Below are 21,947 nucleotides of genomic sequence, written 5' to 3'. Positions count from 1 at the left end.
CTCCCACATATAGGGAACTGTGCAGGGGAGATCGCCTCCAGGAGTCAGCTGATTTTGACAACTGACATCTGGACTGCACTGCTCCTGGCACTTTAGCACCCTAAATGCTGCGATTGCAGCATTTACAGAGCAGGGAAGAAGATGAAAGACTCTCTGCCCTTGGATCGGAGTGCCCACAACGTTATTACGGCGTCTCAATTGTTGCCATGGTGACGCAATGGCGCTAGCAAGTTAGTTAGATGCACAGTGCATGATCTAACTAACTTGTATCTGCAGCACCGACAGGTTGGTATAGCAATGCTTCTGCATTGCTATGCCTTGTAATTGTGATCAGACTGCAGAAAGTGAAAGTCCCATAGTGAGACAAAGTAAAAAAAGTGAATAAAGCCGTAAAAGTATTTTTTTAAACCACAAATTAATAAAAAAAATAAAAAATATATTGTACCCATAAGTAAATATTATTATGAAGATAAAAAACAATAAAAATACACACATTTGGTACCACCGCGCCTGGAATGACCCGACCTATAAAACAGTCTCACTAGTTAATCCTTTTAGTGAACATCGTAAAAAAAAAAAAAAACCGAGGCAAAAAGCGATGCTTTATCATCATACGGCCAAACAAAAAGTGGAATAAAATGTGATCAAAAAGACGAATGTAAATAAACATGGTACAGCTGAAACCATCATCTTGTCCCACAAAAATCAAGCCGCCATATAGCTCCATCAGCTGAAAAATAAAAAAGTTATCGCTCTCAGGATAAAGCATTATAATTATTTTTTCAATAACATACCATATATACTCGTGCATAAGCCGAGATTTTCAGCCCATTTTTTGGGGCTGAAAGTCCCCCTCTCGGCTTATACACGAGTCATATACCTGGGTCGGCGGGGGAGGGGGAGCGGGGGTGTCACAGATCATGTTTTCCCCCCCTGGCGTGCCTTTGCAACCTCCCCGCTTCTCCATTGTCTCCCTTCCTGCCTTCAGCGGTCAAGTGGTACTGCTAATTAAACTCATGAATATGCGCATATTCATGAGTGTAATGAGCGGTATCACATGATGCTGAAGGGAGACCTGGAGAAGCGAAGCTGCAGAGACCGCGCCAGGAGGAGGTAAGTATAGTGATATTCACCTGTCCCCGGTCCATCGCTGTCTGCTGCATCCTGTGTCAGTGACCTTTAGGCAGCAGGGGGCGTGGTGACGTGGTTAGTGCGCGCCATGCCCTCTGCTGCCTGAACGTCACTGACAGATGACGTGGCAGACAGCGGTGAGCAGCAGGACAGGTGAATAACTCAGGTGCCGGGTCCTGAGCAGGAGAGGTGAGTATGGCTTTTTTTGCAGCAGCATATGGGGGGCATAATATATGGAGCATCTTATGGGGGCAGCATATGGGGCATATTCTATGGAGCAGCATATGGGGGGCTTTATGGAGCATCGTATGGGGCATAATCTATGGAGCATTTTATGGGGGCGTAATCTATGGTGCATTTTATGGGGCATAATCTATGGAGCATTTTATGGGGGAATAATCTATGGAGCATCTTATGGGGGAATAATCTATGGAGAATCTTATGGGGGCATAATCTATGGCGTATCTATGGAGTATTTTATGGGAGCATAATCTATGGAGCATTTTATTGGGGAGTAATCTATGGAGCATCTTATGAGCTCACAATCTATGGAGCATCTTATGGGGGCATAATCTATGGAGCATCTTATGCTGGAATAATCTATGGAGCATCTTATGGGGGCATAATCTATGGAACATCTTATGGCTGCATAATCTATGGTGCATTTTATGGGGTATAATCTATGGAGCATCTTATGGGGCCATAACCTTTATGGAGTAGCATATGGGGCATATTATTCCATGGAGCATCTTATGGGGTCATTATTAACCTTTGTGCAGCATTATATGGGGTGCATTTTATATGGAGCATTTTATGGGGCCCATCATGAACTGTATGGAGCATTATATGGGGCTCTTGATTCAATATAGATATTCAAAAACATTTAACCTACTGATGTCTCAATTAATTTTACTTTTATTGGTATCTATTTTTATTTTTAAAATTTACCAGTAGCTGCCGCATTTTCCACCCTAGGCTTATACGCAAGTCAATAAGTTTTCCCAGCTTTTTGTGGCAAAATTAGGGGGGTCGGCTTATACACGAGTATATACAGTAGTTTTTATTGTGTAAAAGCACCAAAACATTTAAAAAGAACTACTGTATATAAATGGGGTATCGCAGTAATCGTACTGACCCGAAGAATCAAACTGTATTATCAATTTTACCACATGCGTAACGGCATAAAAAAGGTCATAAAACAATTCCTGCATTATTAATGGCTGTAAATCCTTCCTCCCAAAAATCGGAATAGAAAGCGATAAAAAAAGTCATGAGCCCAAAAATGATATCAATAAAAATATCAACTTGTTGCGCAAAAAAACCTCACATGACTTTGTCAGCAGAAATATGGAAAAATTATAGCTTTAAAAATATGGTGGCTCAAAAAACAATTTTCTAAAAACAAAAAAAAGCATCTTTGAGGGCTAAGTTCACACTGGGCGTTTTTCTGCATTTTTTTTCTGCAGGAAAGAAGCTGCGCAAAAGCGCAGGTTTTGGTGCTTTTTGGGGGGGAATTTTTGGTTTGTTTTTTTTCATGCATTTTTTTCCATTCAATTCTATGGGTGAAAAACGCTGTAAAAACATTGAAAGAAGTGACATGCTCTATGTCCAAAAAACATGCAAAGCACAAAATACTGATGACAAAAAAAACAAGCTGTGTGCATGAGATTTCAGAAAACTTGGAGACATAGCTGGTGCTGTAAAATGCAGCTGAAAATTAGCATAAAAAAGCATAAAAAAAAGCCCAGTGTGAACTTAACCTTAGTATGTAACAACAGCTAAACATAAAAACCTGATATAAATCTGGTATCGCTTTAATCGCACCGACCCGAAGAATAAAGTCGTCTACTACGATACAATACGATACACTTTATTGATCCCAAGGGAAATTATGGTATTACAGCAGCGTTTCAAACAGCATTACAAACATTACAACATTACAAACAGCATTACATAAAGTAATTCCAAGACATAGATCTTTCACATGACTAACCATATTACGTAACAAACAAATTTGTGTAAGTGCAGGTACTTAAATCTTAAATCTCTGATCATTGCTATTAGGGCACCAGCCATAGGTCATTGTTGTCTTTCACCCTTAGGAAATTGTTATATAGAACATAGCAGTAGGCACAAACAATTTCCAGAATTTCTCCTTCTTGCACCTAAGTAGGATTAGACGGCTGCTGAATGTGCTCTTCTGCTTCAAGAACAGCTCGTATAGTGGGTGTGTATTATTGTTCATTATAGCCCTACACTTCTTCTGAATCCTATCTTCCACTACCTCCTCAAAAGAGTCAGGATGGAGGCCAACAGCTGCGCTTGCCTTCTTGATAATTTTGTTGAGCTTATTAGCATCAGTTACTCGCACAGTACTGCCTCAGCATATGATAGCAAAAAAGATGGTGCTTGCCACAATGGACTGGTAAAACATTTTGAGCCTTTTACTGCACACATTGAAAGACCTGAGCTTCCGTAGAAAGTACAGTCTGCTCATTCCCTTCTTGTAAACCTTCTCCGTATGACACCTCCAATCGATTTTGAGGTCAAGGTGGACCCCCAAATATTTGTAGCTCTCAGCCAGCAATAGTAATCGGTAAGTAATCATTCTCTTTCCTTCTATAACTCATCACCATCTCCTTGGCTTTCTTCACATTTAGTTCTAGACAGTTAGTCTGGCACCAATCCACAAAGTCAGAAACCACCCTTCTATATTTCTCCTCCCCCTGATCCCCCACAATTCCCCCTACAATCACTGAGTCATCTGAGAATTTTTGGAGGTGACAGAGATCTGATTTATACTGAAAGTCAGCTGTATACAATGTGAAGAGGAAGGGCGTAAAAATCATTTATACCGCTCAAGGAACGGCATAAAAAATAAATTTAACCAATTCTTCACCTGCTGTTGATTTTTCATTCTGACTCCCAAACATCGCAGTAAGGCTCAGTGCACATTTATCCTGCGCTCTGCACTGAGCGCTTACACCGGGGTTTCCGTGCAAATCTCTGAAATACGTGATTTAGATGGAACCCTCATGAAAGATTCCCTATAATGAGGCAGATGGAGGCACTATTGGACGCTGTCTGACCTGTGAAAAACAGACACAGCGTTCAACGCTTACTAGCTGACCCAGGGGATAAAACGCAATCTGATATCTTTTCAATTGAACCATAGGCACACTGAGGAAGGTCTAATGTAGACCGAAATGTTAGGGCAGGTTCACATTGCGTTATGGCAGTCCTTTTAAAGGATGTAACGCATCCGTTAACGCACCCATAGACTGCCATAACCAAATGCATCGCTAACACATGTCATAATCGGCATGCACTATTTGTGCCATCATGCTGTGACGGAACCTCGGACGTGGTCTACAGCGTTCGAGGGTCCGTCACGGCTAGCGCAGATGGAGCAGAATGCGCTAACGCGATCGCATTAACACAATCAAAAGAAGAGTAGCGCTAGCACAGTCCGTTTAACGCATCCATTAAATGGACTGCCATAACGCTATGTGAGCCTAGCCTTTATGAACCTTTATTGTTGGATTGCATAGTAAATCATTTACTTAATTTCATCTACTCTGAGTGCCAAGTTTTCTTATGTTTCGCTGAAAAGGATTGGATCCTACTTGTGCACCATTATACAAAAGTGCCATGGTCATCTCTATAGTGCTTGTAACAGGGACATTATACCTGCCATTATGTAGGGATGACCTGTACTCTTGGTGGGGTTTACATAGGAAGAAAAATAAAGTTAATGCTTAAATTGTGGCGTAACACGATTTTCTGCAAGTCCCATAGCTTCTCTTCAGTGCCTCAGTACAGGCAAGTAATAAATCATTATTTTCTACAGATCAAATCTTCATGTAAATATGATCTTGGCTCCTTTTTATAATGTGATAATATTATGAGAGTGTTTTTCACGCCATTTAATTGACAGCTGGAGGCAATGTGCCTGCTGCTTTTTGCTCTGTCCCCGGATACATATCTGCAGACACATCATCATGATCGCATCCTGATCCAAGAGGGCCAAGGCTCTGTGGTGGGATCTATTTTTGTCAATCTTTCTCTTGCACCAAGTGGCATCTTCAGGAACACTCAACTACATTGTATTGAATGTTTTCGCCTTCAGACGTGTGACGTACAAGAGCCGTGACCATAACCAACCGATGGCGGCGGTGACTCATCCACCCACTATAGCAGCAACTGAAGCCTGCTCCGATCACTTGTTTTTGACCCAATTAATTCTGCTAAAAATATAAAAATATATAAAAAAATGAAATCATTTCCTTTTTCCCAGATTAAAAAAAAAATACATATTTGGAGTCAAGCAAAATTCCAATCAAAATGTAAATTATTTAACCATTTGTTAAACAACAAAAAATATCACCTTGCCTCCCCTCAAACATGCAAAAATGCAAGAAAAAGCGATTAATACATTCTAAATACACCCTCAAATACAAAAATTATAGTTTGCGATTGTCACAGTTTCATAACTAACTGTGGAATAGGAACGCTGTGAGTGACAGCTCAGCTGCCCTATGGAATCTGGAGTGTGCTGGACTGTTGGTTGTGTTAGTGACAGTCCAGTCATCCAATCTGATCCTGTTGCGTGCTGGGCTGTCTTCGCCTAAGTTGCAGGTGTTTATATAGCTTTGTGTCTCTTTCCTCTGACCTTGTTACTGGACCTTGGATTTGTCGTTACTTCTCTTGTGAATATCCCCGTCTGCTTTTGACGCTCTCTAACTTTAGATATCTGACCCTGGAATTGGTCTCTGACTATCCGTTTGTTGTACTCCCTGGTTTTGATGTACCCTCTTGGAATTTGACCCCAGATTGTTTTCTAACCACGCCTTTGACTTATCCCTCTTTAATTTGAGTCCTCCTGGTATCTGACCTCGGACCTCCTGACTATTCTCTCTCACGGCTTGCCCGTGAGTAGCTACTCAACATCACAGTGATATCAAAAACAAGCCCTCATAAAGCTCCACTGAAAAAAATGTTACAGGTCTCATAAAATGGCAACACAAACCAATTTTTACAGATTTGTACTGACCTGGAGAATCATGTTCCAATTTTATTGCACCATGTACATTGAAAAAGTAAAACCCAAAAGTCAAGTATGATGACTATATATATATATATATATATATACTGTATATAAAAAGTTATGACTCTTCGAAAAGAGGCACGAAAAAGTGAATGCCCAAAAATGGAAAATGTCCTGGTCATGAAGGAGCTAAATTTGTAAAGGTGATTTTACACTGCATTCAGGCACTTGTTCCGTTGCCCCGGAATTTGAGCACATGCACCATAGACAATGTTGGTGCCAACAGAGCAAAAGTAGTAGACTGTGTTTGGGTATTAATCCCCAGTAGGCATGCACACCTGAAAATGTTGCATGACAGCGCACACATTCATTGTAAATGAGACAATGGTGATCAGCTGATCAGGAGACAAAATATGTATTTTCCAATAGGTTTTATACGTACAGCAAAGCTACCAGGGGGCAAAAAGAGACCTTTCACAATCTGATCCGGCAGTCATGTGTCACTCTCTTCTGTCATCTCTTCTATCATCGTGTGTCATCTGAAGGTTACTGTTTTAATGTTTTTATTACAAGTTAACCAGATTATACAATTCATCTATAATATCCACTTTTCTGCACTTCAGTTGGTTTTAAAAGTACTTAGTTGGAATCAGGACTTAAAGGGGTATTTCAATCTCAAACATTTATAGCATATCCAAGTTTTAATAAATGCAGGTTTCACGTCTGGGATCTTGAGAATGTAGTATTGTCGTATGTTGCATGGTGGTCATGCATGGGCATTTCTCTCCTATTCATTTTGATAGGGGATGCAAAAAAATAGCCAAGCATGAGTGCACCAAAATTAGCAAAGTTTGGTGAAAAATATTTGCTCAAAAATATGTAAAAATGTACACATCTGTCATTCAGAACGATGTACTGTGACTCATTTGGCCTATTTTAGAATGCCTTAAACCAGATTAGCAAATCTGCATCACAATATTCAGATTAAAGGGAGTAAGGCTCTGTTCACACACAGCTTTTTTTTTCACGTTTTTCCCGCGGATTTACCAAAAAATCCACTCAAAAAACGCTTTAAAGAAGCTTCCCATTCATATTAATGCATTTTGCACTTTTTGTGCATATTGATGCGTTTTTACAGCGAAAAAACGCTTTGCGGTAAAAAATGCAGCATGCTCATTAATTTCGCGGTAAATTCTGCATTTCTGGCTATTTTCTATGTGTCTGGGGACACGCGGAAAAAAAGCCGCACATTTTTGCTCAAAAAAACGCGCAGAAAAAAATGCGCGTTTTCTGGGAAGGAGTCCTGTTTTTATGCAGAAATTTTCTGCATACGTGAGCACATGTCTTCAAGGTGAAAACAGGTTTAGATTGCAGGCTATAACCATAAGATCTGTATACATAAAACAGTTGGCTACTTAGGCTTTGTGCCTAATAAGAGTTTTTGGTGAGTTTTTGACTCTGTGCATTTTTGCTACGTCAAAACCGCAGCATCTTAGAGTTCCAGCAGAGCGGATGGAATTTATAGAAATCTTATGCCTACTATGCTTCTTTTTTACTCAGCGTAACCTGATGTGCTGTGCATATGTCAAATCTGTCACTTGGCAATTTCTCTTGTGGGTATGCTGACTATTCTGTGCAGATTTTTCATTGACTTGCATTAGTTGCAGAAAATCTACAGGTGAAAACAACATATGCATTTTTAGTGTGTTTCCAGAATAAAAAAGCATAAAAAAAGCATGTAATCCGCACATGACTATATCAATAAAGTTTTGTCAAAGCCAAATACCAAGAGGTATCAAAAACAAAGCAGGTCTGTTTAAAACATGACACTCGAAAAAGAGACAAAAATACAATGTCAAAAACATATCTTAAGCTTAGTCCCTAATAAGTGCAGAAAAGAGGCAGAAAATTAGCAAAATCAAGAACTCAGCCAAAGCTCATCGCGGGAGCGTAGCCTAAGCCATGTGCACATGTTTAGTATTTGGTGATTTTTTTTACATCAGTAGTTGGAATTGAAAACCAGGAGTGGGTGAAAAATGCAGAAGTGGTGACGTGTTTCTATTATACTTTTCCTTTGATTGTTCCACTCCTGGTTTTCGCTTATAATACAGAGATAAAAAACTCCCCAAATACTCAATGAGTGTCTAAGGAGGTGGAGGTATTGCTTACGTTCAGCTAGAGCAGATTAGTCAACAAAGCCACATGAATTGGGTGTCCCTAAAGTGAGAGGACACCAAGATAATGGATAGTGTGATCCAGAGAAGAGCCAAGGAAAATTGTTAGTAGGAGTGAGTGAGTTTCTGGAGATGAGTTCTGGGGCAGGAAGCCCAGCAGGGCGGTATGGAGTCTGACAGTGAAATGACGGAGCAGCGCTGAGAAGAATAGTAGAAAGAAGAGAGAGGGCTGTGCACTAAAGAAGTTAAGTATCGTATCAGCCGTAGTGGCAAAAATAGCTCTTCTAAGGGAAAAGGACACGGAACGCGAATTGAAGAATAGGACTCTCGCTTACCGGATAGTGGTGCTGTTGTTGGAGACTATCGAAGCTCCCAAAGTGCTGTGTTGGGTGGTGGTAAAGCTAGAAAGAGAGGCTAATGGAGTGATAGAGCTGAGCAAGCTCAGGAAGGAGCAAAATGTGTATGGAATTGTTGTATGTTTGAAGAGAAACTATCCACTGTATATACTTCTGCCTCCCTGATGCTATTGTTCAATAAAAGAATGTTAATGTTTGGATGGTGGTCTCCTTCATTGAACTATATAACATCTGGTCTTGGCCAGCCAAAGTCACCGGCATCATGGCGTCTGCAAGGGCATAGCGCCCTAAGAGTCAAAGTCCATAAACCCAGCCAGGACCCCATTTTTATGTAGCGCGCTGAGGCATGAAGCACAAGTACCTCGTCCACGTCTATCACCCCATGCCACATTACATGTACACAAGGCCTTACTTTTTTTGTGATTCATTTTCTAGCCTCTATTGGATTCCTCAGTATAAAATGACTCAGCTATAATCAACCTATGTAGGTGAGGAAGGTGTCACAGTCTTTTTGATAGACTGCAGTAGGGATCTTCATGACTACCGCACTGGTGACCTGTGGAGCCAATTAAAAGTTTCAGTGTTAATCCTTTTGAAGACAGCATGAGCTGTTGAGCCCAGTGACTGGCTACAGTGGTGACATGCGCTGTAGACATGATTTCACTGCTGCAGCCTGTCAACAAAGACTTCGACAGAACTGGAGAGGCAGTGCAAGAACCAAGGAGGATGAGTTACTGCTGTGAATGTTACACAGTCTGTGTTAAAAACCCTGACATGTGTGCACCACCATTGACTACAGTGGGTGTGCGTATGTCCTTGTTTGCGATCCTTAAAAAAGGGACCACATATGGACATAAAAAACGGACGTGTGAAGGAGGCCTAACAGATATAAACTTCAAATTAGTGTCTCAAAAGGTTCCACCCATTTTAAGTGGGACCGCTGGAACCTACATTAATCCAAAGAAAGAGGCTCTTAAATGCCACACTGGAAAAAGGTAAGTTCAGCATGCTACTTTTTCCTTGTCCCAGACAGGAAGAATGGTCACCGGTCTATTCTGATTATATGAAATGTCCCAAGAGAGAAAAAGAAACCGTGACGCTATCTAAGCGCAGTGAGTAGCATCCAATAGTATAAGGCGAGTAACAAAGAAAACTTACTCACCTGATGTAGTTGTGCTAATAGAGGCACAACTCCCGTTTCAGCTTGGAGTCAAATGGGAGAGACTGCATCCATTCCCAGAGAGATGGAGAAACCACTTGCCGGAGTTTCCCATGGTGAAGGATCAAAAGTGAAGAACCAGGATCAGCTTTGTCTTAGGGATCCTTAGGGCTCCTACCTGAGGGAGGCTGCAGTGCATCCGAAACGCATTGTGTGGATAATTGTGTTTTTAACTTTTTTAATTAAAAAGAAAATTAATCATTGGTTTGAATAAAAGCTCATTGAAGCAACTTATCGGACCTGTTCTTGATTCAAATGTGGCAACCCTAAGACAGCGCTGATCCCGGTTCTTCACTTTTGCTCCATTCTGATTGCAAATTTCAGAGCGCTGTTTCCTGGATTGTTCAGTGTTCCAGTTCCCCTCAGATCCCCCACCTGATCGATGACAACTTTAAATGTTGAAGATAACCTTTTAGTATTTTCAGCAGTTATTAGCAGTTGTGCAATATTGTCAATAGACAATAAAAGTTTGTACACCCCTGCATTAAACCCACTATAATTGTAAAGTTGAATCTGGGAGTTAAATACAATATCATGTGCTTAGTTGAAAATACCACAATCTGCTTCTCATAAAGTTGCTCTTTCTCTGTTGTGAAATCCCAGGACTGCTGCCATTCCCGAAATTGGTAGTCCCATGACACTATGGAAATCAAGGATTACCTAGCCGGCAATGGTTATTTACATTGATTATGCTGATAACAATTCAGATACAGTGTTGACCTATATTTATTAGGAACTTCCATCTGTGAGAAAATTGAGGTTGTCATATTTTATTATAAAAATTTGCATTAGGGATTATTCTAATAAGAGATTGACCTTCAATATTGTAAACAGCGGCTTGTGTAAAACTTGGAAGTAAAGAGCAAATGGATTCATTAATTAGTGCTTTCAATATCTTTCATTCTCTATGGTTGAGTAGGGAAGAGCAAGCTTGTTAACATAGTGTATTATTTACAGAATGTTATATTCTAAAGACTGTGGCCTTGCTGTTACAGAGTAGATCTTGTTTTTTTTTTTGCTTTCTGATACTGTGCAATAGGTAATTTACAAATCACTTTGTTTAAAAAATATTCTGGCTTATCCCAAAAAATCATTCCAAAGTTCCTTATTTGTCTAACTTACTGTCCACTGCTTCGTGTCAAGTGTAAAGGGCCTGTCACACTAAGCGATATCGCTAGCAATATCACTATAACGTCACTAGTTTTTGTGACGTTATAGCGATATCGCTAGCGATATCACTATGTCTGATACTTACCTCCGACCGCTCCCCGCTGGTTATCGCTGATCGCGTGAGAACGTCCTGGACTGTTTCTCGTCGTCAGCTTCCTGCTGGGCTTCCTGTGGAGAGATGAGCGACGAGCGTGGACGCGGGCGGGAGGACGTCAAGATCGCTTAGTGCGACAGGTAAGTAGCGACCTCCGTCCTCTGCGATGTCGCTGGTGAGATCTGCCTGTGTGGCAGCTCACTAGCGACCACTTAGAGATGCACCAGCAATCCTGACGGCGTCATATCGCTGGTCAGGATCGCTGGTGCATCGCTAAGTGTGACAGTACCTTAAGTCTTCTCTATCAGCCGAGACACTGAGATGAATTACAGGATGTGAGAGTGTTTCTCTGTCTCTGTGTGTTACGCGGGGCTTAGGTCAAAGAAGGCTGAAATACCCGGGGCCCCTGCGGAGTCCCTCTAACTAGGGAAAACCCTGTCTGACCCTCAACCCAGGGTTTTTGCTAATGGTGCAAATGCCTGAGCCTCCAACCTTTCCTTATCTCCTGGTCAGCCCTAAGCTGAACCCTCCACCCTCCACTCAGTGAGTCGTCAAACCACCAAAGCCCACACAGTAATGACAGACAGGGAGAACTTAAACCGCACCGCGCCGCATACACACAGGACAATACCGTAATGTGAACAGGGCAAAACAAAACACAAATATAGGAAGGCGAAAAGGTAACAACGGATCATATGCCACCAGCTACGAATTTCTCTCTCCAACACCTCCTCTCCTGACCGGAACCACTTGGCATAAAACACAAGCTATAATCGGCGACGTCCATAGGCCAGCACGACTATTTAAAGACCGTGGGCGTGACCAAACATCCCACCTGATTTCCAGCTAGATTAACCCCCAATAACCTGAGTAAAATCAAGCCGGCGCCACTGAGGCTATAGTGGACGGAGATGGAACTACCGCTGCCTGCCGGACGCTGTGGTGTGAATAGCGTCCGACATGACACTGTGCTCCTGAGCTCATGTCAAAATGCATGCAGGCAGATCAGAGAAGTGGGCTTTCAGTTTAGAGCTGACAATAACAGATGTAATGCATACTGAATAGAGATGAGCGGATCGATCATTACAGGGTTAAGTTTGAGTCGCATTTCCTCATATTTGCGGCTATGATCAGTGAGGTTCTCTTGCTCTCTCTTATACTCTCTCCTCTAGAGTGTAAGCTATCAATGTCAGCGAATGTCATGCACAGTGTGAGAAGATAACGTGCAACATGAGGGGAAAAGGGGAAGGAGACCCAAACACTAGGGAAAGGGGAGTGGGGACCCCTAGGCAGATATAATAGAACCCTGCTTCACCTACCATCCCTATATTGGTCCCACACCAATCGCTGAGCAGGAACCTAAGCCCTGTATATCCCTAGAGCTAGGCCCTGAATAGGGATGAGGGAGAGCACTGGTCAGTCCCCATTGTACACTAAAGACAAGACGGGAGACAAACAAGGGGAAATCAACTTAGCTTAAGCAGACTCCAGAGAGATAACACCAGACATCCTCCAAGAACACCAGAGAGAAAGTAAGATAACTGCTATAGCTCCAAGACTTCACAAGGGAATATGTAAATATCTCCGGTGGCTCCCTGAAGCAGACTGGGAGTCTATAAACTCCCAGGTCCAGCAGTGTCAATTAGGGAGGTTGCAACTGGGTCCAAACGTGAGAAGGATTAAGAAGGCGTCTGCAATGCCAAACGGAGAGACCTTCTACAGCCAGAAGCAGAGCGACTGTCTTTTGCATGTGACACACACGTGACAATGGGGTCACCTATCATCATTGGCTTCACTCTGCTCTCCTATGAACAAAATTGGCATCTGGAGGAAGCGAGAGAGCAGCAGCAGCTCTCACTTCCCCCAGATGTCTGATTTATCAGAAGGCAGGCAGAGTGAAGCCACCACTGATTGGCTGCAGGGGTCGTATGACATAACTGTGTCAGACGAGCTCTGGGAGAGCCAGTGCCGACACCACTGTAACGGTGCTGGCACCAGAGGTGAGTATAAGGTTTTGTTAATTTATAAGGGAGAATTTAGTGATCCAAGTACTGGACAACCACTTTAAACAGTCAACTGAAAGGGGTTTAACCACAATAGGTAATAAATTGCTCCTCGGAGCACCATTCCTGTGACCACTCTGAAAAATAGAATGAAGGTCCTGAACCACAAATTCTCACCCAAAGTTTACTGCCACTCTTCTAAAACCCTTGGGAACATCATAGTGTTACCACCATTGTTATCATAGTTTTCTATCCCATCTGTCTATATACATACAGTATATGTTTTTAGAGATACATACATTATCCAAAATGATGAAAACCTAAAATTAACTATTTTTTCAAGGGCCCTTTTCATTTATTTGAAATCTCTTTTGAAACTTTATCATAAAAAGTTTCTGCCAAGTTTGGATCCTATGACTTGTGCTGACACATTATTCTTTTTTTTAGAATCAGGTCAAGGAACTCCAGAGTCCTTACTAGTTTTGCCAGCAAAGGAAAAAAAATGTTTTAACGAAAAAAATATCAGAAGACCTTTTATTCAGATAAGCTTGACACCGAACCTTGTTCAAGAAAGACAGCGAATATTCATGTAATTTAAGGCCCGACATAGTGTAAAACATTTATTAATATTACTTTGGGCACAGTGGTTCATATTTTATAATCCTCATGGTAAAAGTAAAATCTTCTGTCACTAATCATTATATTACATCTAGAGACAATGTTACTGGCAGTTATGAAGGCTCCTTAGGTTAATTAAGGAATGGCGGTAGCTACTAGTAATGGATAATGCTAAACATATGCAGCTCTCGATGTGTTCCGGTAACTCTGAATGCAAATTATAATGAGCAGATGATAATATTCTAGAGTTTTAGTTTATTTTATTGTATTATGAAATCTGTCCATCATTGGTGAACTGAAAATAATAGAGAACGTCTCTCAGGATACTGTAATATTGCAATGTTGCCCATCTGAGATATTCAATGCTCGGCACCCAGTCTACGCAAACCATGCCCCTATGCACCCAATTAAACAGTTCTACACTTTCCTTAAACCTGTTGATATATTTTGGCTATACCCTTGGTATATTGAATTATTCCCTCGCTGGTATGAATTTAAATGTGCAGAATTCTAGAGAAACTCAGATAAATTACTCAGGTCATGAAGGCATGGGAATCCAAATAATCCTAAAAGTGGATCTCCACCTAAAACCGAAGCTTCAGTTATTATGGCAGGACAGTAAGTGACAGAGGCAAGTGTCATTGAATTGTTTAATGATAATGGAATTTTACATTTTTGCTCTTTTGTTTTTTTTCCTTTTTTCCAAGAGCCATAATGCATGAGTTATGTAGAATAATTTAAACATTTGAATAATATGGTTCATTTTACCATACATAATATACCGGAAAAAGGAGGAATAAATTCAAGTGTGAAGAAATGGTGATAAAAAAAGTCAGTGTAAATACGGTAAAACCAAACTTTCTCAGTATTAAGTGCTTTTATTAATTTGTTGATGAAAGAAAAATCCTAAAATTTTTATAAAAAAAAAAAAAAGATGCAAAATTTGTTCGTGTCGCCATTTTTTTATGGGAGGAGAGGGCTATTATTTAAATTGTTGTGCTATTTTTTAATGTTCTTTACACTTTTTTTATTTTATTTTTTAGTCCCCTTAGGGGACTTCATTTGATTACTAGCACAGTATTTCCCTATGTAGCAAAATTGAGTACTCTTACACACTCAGCTTCGCAGAAAGACTAAAATTACTGTTATGGGGAACCTTCATCAGGCCCCTAGATGACATATTTGCTCACTGATTTATTGGGAATGGGTTGAGGGGAGCCGGCCGATAAGAGAGTCCACACACCAGTAATGATGTAATTTAAATGCCACAGTGGATTTAACTGCAGGAATTGGAGCAAGATCGGGTTGCTGTAGGAACAGGCAGATACTGGCTATCTAACAAAGCCGGCATCTACTGCGTATGAAGCAGGCTCAGCTATTGAGCCAGCATCAAACTGTGCTTAGCGACCTAAGAGGGAACCATACAAAATAGATTTTTAATTAAGTAAACGCCATCAATCACAATTTCAGAATACAGTGACCTTCGTTTCTAGTGTGCTACCAGAATTCTAGCATTTTTCTCAAAATAAATGATGGTAAGCAATGTAAGAGCAAGGCCAGGAGTAGCCAGGAGTCAGGAGCAAGAATATTACAAGTTTTGTGACGCAACAGCGATCTCACCAGCGAGATCGCTATGTGTGACACTGACCAGTGACCGGCCCCCCTGCCGGTTATCGCTGATCGTCCTGGAATGGCCAGGACATATTTTTGATCACAGGTCTCCCGCTGGCCAGCACGCATCGCTGCGTGTGACAGGCTGGAGACCAGTGATCAACAAACTGGCGCTGGTAACTAAGGTAAACACAGGGTTTCTAAGCAGTGAGCAGCGCTTAGAAACCCGTTGTGTACCTTAGTTACGAGCGTGCTGGTGCAGGGAGCTTGTAACCAAGGTACACATCGGGTTTCTAAGTGCCGCGCGCCACTTAGAAACCCAATGTGTACCTTGGTTACCAGCTCCCTGCACCAGCACGCTGGTAACTAAGGTACACAGTGGGTAACTAAGAGACATGCGTCGCTTGTTACCCTCGTGTCGCTGGTGCTGATTGCTGGTGAAGCTGCCTGTTTGGCAGCTCACCAGCGATCATGTCAAGTTCATATCGTTGTCAGGATCACTGGTGCGTCGCGATGTGTGACGGAGCCCTAACATAAGGAACATGTACTGGTTTTCTCTCAATGCACTTCAACTGGGAAGAGGGTGTAAAAGCATGGGGATGAAATCATAGAATAACACCAATAGTTCTATACATAAGGGACCTCTAAAACTTTAGTCCTGGTTCTGGAGGGAATCTGAAGACCCTCGTTCACATAAGGCACAACACATAATCTGAAGACCTACCTCTTCCGACAAGCCTGCAACCTGCAGTAACCACCGATCCACCAAACCACTATACGACCAGCTCTACCCTCACCTACTGTATCCTCACCCATCCCTTGTAGACTGTGAGCCCTCGCGGGCAGGGTCCTCTCTCCTCCTTTACCAGACGTGACTTTTATTGCGTAAGATTGTTAGACTTGTTTTTATTATGTATACCCATCCTCACATGTAAAGCGCCATGGAATAAATGGCCCTATAATAATAAATATTAATAATATCAATGGCAGGTGGGGGGCGACCAAATGAAAGGTTTTGCATCTTTAGTCATTGTATTATCATGAGTGATTTTTCCCTTTAACGACATGCAATCCTATGTTAATGCCAGGAGGAAGTTTGAAAAACGTTTAACTGGTTGCCAGCAGAAATGAGCAAATTTATATACAAACTTTATGAATTCTAATTTTGGGAGTCTAATTTCATCATAACAAAACATAACATAACAAAAATGGAAACTGGATGGCCATTCCAAGCAGATCTGAGGACCAGGCAGAGAATGGGGGGCATGGAGGAGAGATGAATGTAAAGGTTCACTGAGAGTTTTTTTAACCCCTTCCAAACAATATTGATTCATTCAAATTTATTTCATGCAACTCTATCCTCCAATGAATTAAGCAAATTGTCCAGTATTACATCTCGAGAGACTTAATCAAATCTAGTTGTTGGTAAATTTACTGATAAATATATATCCCAATTCGATATTCTCATCTCCCAACCTTGAATCACTAGGAAACTGCTCTGCGGTAGCCTTCCCTGCTCCTCTGCACTGGCATAATGCAAATATACTTTCTAATTCAGTTAATGTGAAATATTGAGAAAGTATCGGGCTGCTGAACTGTTAACTTACCTGATAAATTATCCTAAAGATGTGAAGACTCGGGCACATATTCCTGTTGCTTGATGATTTGTGTTTTGAAGTACAGAAATAAAGAAGAATCAATGTAATGTGCAATTAGAAAACTAAGCCATGAAACGCAGTTTTCCCTACAGCTATGATGCCTATAGGTCTTATTTATTCTAAGTGGCAACTGGAAAGCCTGATTGGCAGCTGGCCACTCGACATTTAGCAATTTATGTCCTTATTCAGCAAATGGATTTAGAAATAATGGAGAATTAAAGAGTTATTTCATATGCACAGACACGATCTGAATAATGGGATGTAACAAACAGATAAGATATACAGTATATTTATTTATGTATAGGATGCACTATGGGGGATGTAGTGAGGTGGGCATAATGCTTCAAATGTGCATTAAAGTGAAACCCAACTTTTTAAAAGGGAACCTGTCAGGTCGGAGAATGCTATTAACCTGCATATATGGGGTTAATCTGCAAATTAATAGTGTTATGGAGGCCCTTATCCGTTGTACTGAAAGTGCGGCACCCAGGAGAAAATTAGCTTTTTTCCTCCCAGGAGCCGCCAGCTTTCAGTCATACAGGCGAGCATGGAGTTAATCATAGGGAGTCCAACCGTTGAGACCCTTACTGATATCAGAAACCAGGGTTCCGAAGAGCCTTGTGTGAATGCAGTAGTGGTCAATCATGTTCCATTAAATTCTAACTAATCTGAATTTTTGGGGATTTCGATTGACAATGAATCCAGCATAATGACTGCCAGCCAAGAAGCGATTTAAAAGATGAATCATTATACTCACCAATCCTCTGCCCTCCCCTGTACCTGTTCAGCTGTCGCCCAGTTCTCTGATGACTTCCCTTCAGCTTTTCTTCTCATTCCGGGTCTCTGCTGCTTCTGTTCTTCAATAGGCCCTGTGTCATCACATGGGAGTGAGGCAAATTATTGATATCAAGGATGTGTTGTGCCCCATGAGACAACATGGGGCCTAGTAAAAAACGGCAGCATTACAAGCCCAGAAAGTGAAGAAGGCAGAAATAAAAAAAAAAGCCAGAGGAGTTGATCAGAAGACAGGCTGCTGGAGAGGTTTGGGGAACAGAGCAGGCATGATTTGATTTGCAATGGATTTATTCAATGTGAATCAAATTTGCCAACCAATTTCAAGCAAATCAGCCAAATTCCAATTTTAACATATTCCCTCCTCTCTATTGTTGAGTCCCAGTTTTCTGCTTCAACATATCTTGTTGCGTTGTGGTAAAGTTAGAAAATGCTATTCCACCTAAGATTATGTAAATGTCACATGTGCTAGTTACCACTCTGATGGATATATCCAGATTACAGTTCTTGATCAGAGCAATGCACCATTTGCAGTAACAGAACAAGAGATACAGTAACTCTGATACCAGACTTTGAAAAGTGTCCACTTTAAGGAAAGCGGGCCCCTATCTCTGGAAAATACCAAAATTAACAAACTCAGCAGGTACTCCGCCTTAGTCGAGGGCAGACTCCTTGGTGACTTCTCTGGACTTGTACTCATTACAAACGCTGGTGGATCAGAATATATCTTCCTGTTCATTGATTTCTTTGCTGATTAACCCTTTGTCTGCTGTAAGCATAACTAACTCTTCTCTTGACTTGTTCAGACTACAAACTCTGCTGCAAGTCATGAACTGACTATACATATTCAGTTCCTATGTGTGTGTCACGCTTGGTTCTGTGGCCTGCTTTACTTATTGTCCTGCTGTCCTATTTCTCACAATACCATGTTCCATGCAGTAAGTCCGTCATCTATGCCATTGCCTTAGGCCTGTGTTGTTCACCCTGTCCTGCTGCTTAGAGAATTCACCTCGCCAGTTAAGCCATTAACATATGAGCCCCTATATGACATGTTATAGCCCTGGTGATATCTACTATATAATCGTTTAATTCTGTCTGTCTGTTTGTAATGGAAATCCCGCATCGCTGATTGGTCGCGCCCGGCCGGCCGCGACCAATCTGCGACAGGCGCAGTCTGACCACGAATTGGCGCGGAATTCAAATGACGCACGCCACCGCTACCGTCGGGAGATCTGCGGCGCTAGCCGCTGATCTCCCGACATTTGCCATGGGTCATCTCCTGCCTCACGGATTTGCCGCAATCAGCGATATTGGAGCAGAATTTAAAGGGGATCTGTCACTCCATTTTTGGCCTATCAGCTGCAGCCACTGCCATCAAGGGCTTATCTACAGCATTCTGTAATGCTGTAGATAAGTCCCCGATGAAACCTGAAAGATAAGAAAAAATAGTTAGATTATACTCACCCCGGTGTTCGGTCCGGACCGATGGGTGTTGCTGTCCCGTCCGGCGCCTATCATCTTCATTTGATTACGTCCTCCTCCTTGCTTCTCCCTCTGCTCCTGCGCATGGGTACTTTATCGACCCTGTTGAGGGCACAGCAGATTACTGCAGTGTGCAGACGCCGGACCTCTCTGACCTTTCCCAGCGCCTGTGCACTGCAGTACTTTACTCTGCCGTCAACAGGGCGGATAAAGTATGCGTGCGCAGGAGCCGAAGGAGAAGCAAGGAGGAGAACATCATCGTATGAAGATGGGAGGCGCCAGACCGGACCGTGACATCCACCGCACCCGCACCCCGGTGAGTATAATCTAACGTGTTTTTCTTATTTTTCAGGTTTCATCGGGGGCTTATCTACAGCATTACAGAATGCTGTAGATAAGCCCCTGATGGTGGTGGGCCCCAGCTTATGAGGTAAAAATGGGGTGACAGATTCCCTTTAAATAAACTACATACATATTCTAGAATACCCGATGAATCAGGCCACCATCTAGTATATATATATATACAGTGTGGAAAAAAAGTATTTAGTCAGTCAGCAATAGTGCAAGTTCCACCACTTAAAAAGATGAGAGACGTCTGTAATTTACATCATAGGTAGACCTCAACTATGGGAGGCAAACTGAGAAAAAAAATCCAGAAAATCACATTGTCTGTTTTTTTTTCCATTTTATTTGCATATTATGGTGGAAAATAAGTATTTGGTCAGAAACAAAATTTCATCTCAATACTTTGTGATATATCCTTTGTTGGCAATGACAGAGGTCAAACGTTTTCTGTAAGTCTTCACAAGGTTGCCACACACTGTTGTTGGTATGTTGGCCCATTCCTCCATGCAGATCTCCTCTAGAGCAGTGATGTTTTTGGCTTTTCGCTTGGCAACACGGACTTTCAACTCCCTCCAAAGGTTTTCTATAGGGTTGAGATCTGGAGACTGGCTAGGCCACTCCAGGACCTTGAAATGCTTCTTACGAAGCCACTCCTTCGTTGCCCTGGCGGTGTGCTTTGGATCATTGTCATGTTGAAAGACCCAGCCACGTTTCATCTTCAATGCCCTTGCTGATGGAAGGAGGGTTGCACTCAAAATCTCACGATACATGGCCCCATTCATTCTTTCATGTACCCGGATCAGTCGTCCTGGCCCCTTTGCAGAGAAACAGCCCCAAAGCATGATGTTTCCACCACCATGCTTTACAGTAGGTATGGTGTTTGATGGATGCAACTCAGTATTCTTTTTCCTCCAAACACGACAAGTTGTGTTTCTACCAAACAGTTCCAGTTTGGTTTCATCAGACCATAGGACATTCTCCCAAAACTCCTCTGGATCATCCAAATGCTCTCTAGCAAACTTCAGACGGGCCCGGACATGTACAGGCTTAAGCAGTGGGACACGTCTGGCACTGCAGGATCTGAGTCCATGGTGGCGTAGTGTGTTACTTATGGTAGGCCTTGTTACATTGGTCCCAGCTCTCTGCAGTTCATTCACTAGGTCCCCCCGCGTGGTTCTGGGATTTTTGCTCACCGTTCTTGTGATCATTCTGACCCCACGGGGTGGGATTTTGCATGGAGCAGCAGATCGAGGGAGATTATCAGTGGTCTTGTATGTCTTCCATTTTCTAATTATTGCTCCCACAGTTGATTTCTTCACTCCTAGCTGGTTGGCTATTGCAGATTCAGTCTTCCCAGCCTGGTGCAGGGCTACAATTTTGTTTCTGGTGTCCTTTGACAGCTCTTTGGTCTTCACCATAGTGGAGTTAGGAGTCAGACTGTTTGAGGGTGTGCACAGGTGTCTTTTTATACTGATAACAAGTTTAAACAGGTGCCATTACTACAGGTAATGAGTGGAGGAAAGAGGAGACTCTTAAAGAAGAAGTTACAGGTCTGTGAGAGCCAGAAATCTTGATTGCTTGTTTCTGACCAAATACTTATTTTCCACCATAATATGCAAATAAAATGAAAAAAAAACAGACAATGTGATTTTCTGGATTTTTTTTTCTCAGTTTGCCTCCCATAGTTGAGGTCTACCTATGATGTAAATTACAGACGCCTCTCATCTTTTTAAGTGGTGGAACTTGCACTATTGCTGACTGACTAAATACTTTTTTTCCCCACTGTATATATATATATATATATATACCCTGTATATATAATATCTGTAAATGAAGGGTCAATAGAAGTGACCGTTTACTTCACACGCGACTTTTTTATGGGGAGAACATAAATTATGCCCTTTTCTACTTGGAGATAATGGAGCAAAATCACGATATAGGTAGGTCAGATTTGATAAGTTTCCCTTTATTATATTATACCTATATATGACCATAAAATCCTTCAGCTACTAAAGGCAATGCAATTGTTTACTACTGTAGCATTTCAATTTATTATTTCAATTACTACAGTCCCCATCCTATTATCCTGCTTCCTTAACCATGATAATTCATGGCAAACAGATCAGAACAGATTGCGTTAGGGGTCAGTTAGTGCCAAATCCTTTTATGCTAATCTCCCTTTTATGTTACTTTTATTTGTATTACATTGTTATTAGGTTCCTTTTCAAATATCACCTTAGTTACCAC

At 41.6% G+C, this 21,947-nt stretch overlaps 1 long non-coding RNA gene across 1 annotated transcript in view; it reads left to right on the top strand.

Moving 5' to 3' along the window:
* The first annotated feature begins 3,473 nt into the window (after positions 1-3,473).
* LOC141049109 (uncharacterized) overlaps positions 3,474-21,947 on the top strand; it is a 32,861-nt gene continuing 14,387 nt past the window's right edge. Inside the window, exon 1 of the long non-coding RNA XR_012220258.1 lies at positions 3,474-3,727. This is a non-coding gene — a long non-coding RNA (uncharacterized lncRNA). The remainder of the gene's footprint in view (positions 3,728-21,947) is intronic.

Source organism: Dendrobates tinctorius, unplaced genomic scaffold, assembly GCF_039654945.1.
Source record: "Dendrobates tinctorius isolate UK_male_01 unplaced genomic scaffold, ASM3965494v1 ptg000143l, whole genome shotgun sequence".
NCBI lineage: Eukaryota > Metazoa > Chordata > Amphibia > Anura > Dendrobatidae > Dendrobates > Dendrobates tinctorius.
Note: the sequence above shows the minus strand (reverse complement) of the source record. Positions and strands in the feature narration are given on the sequence as shown.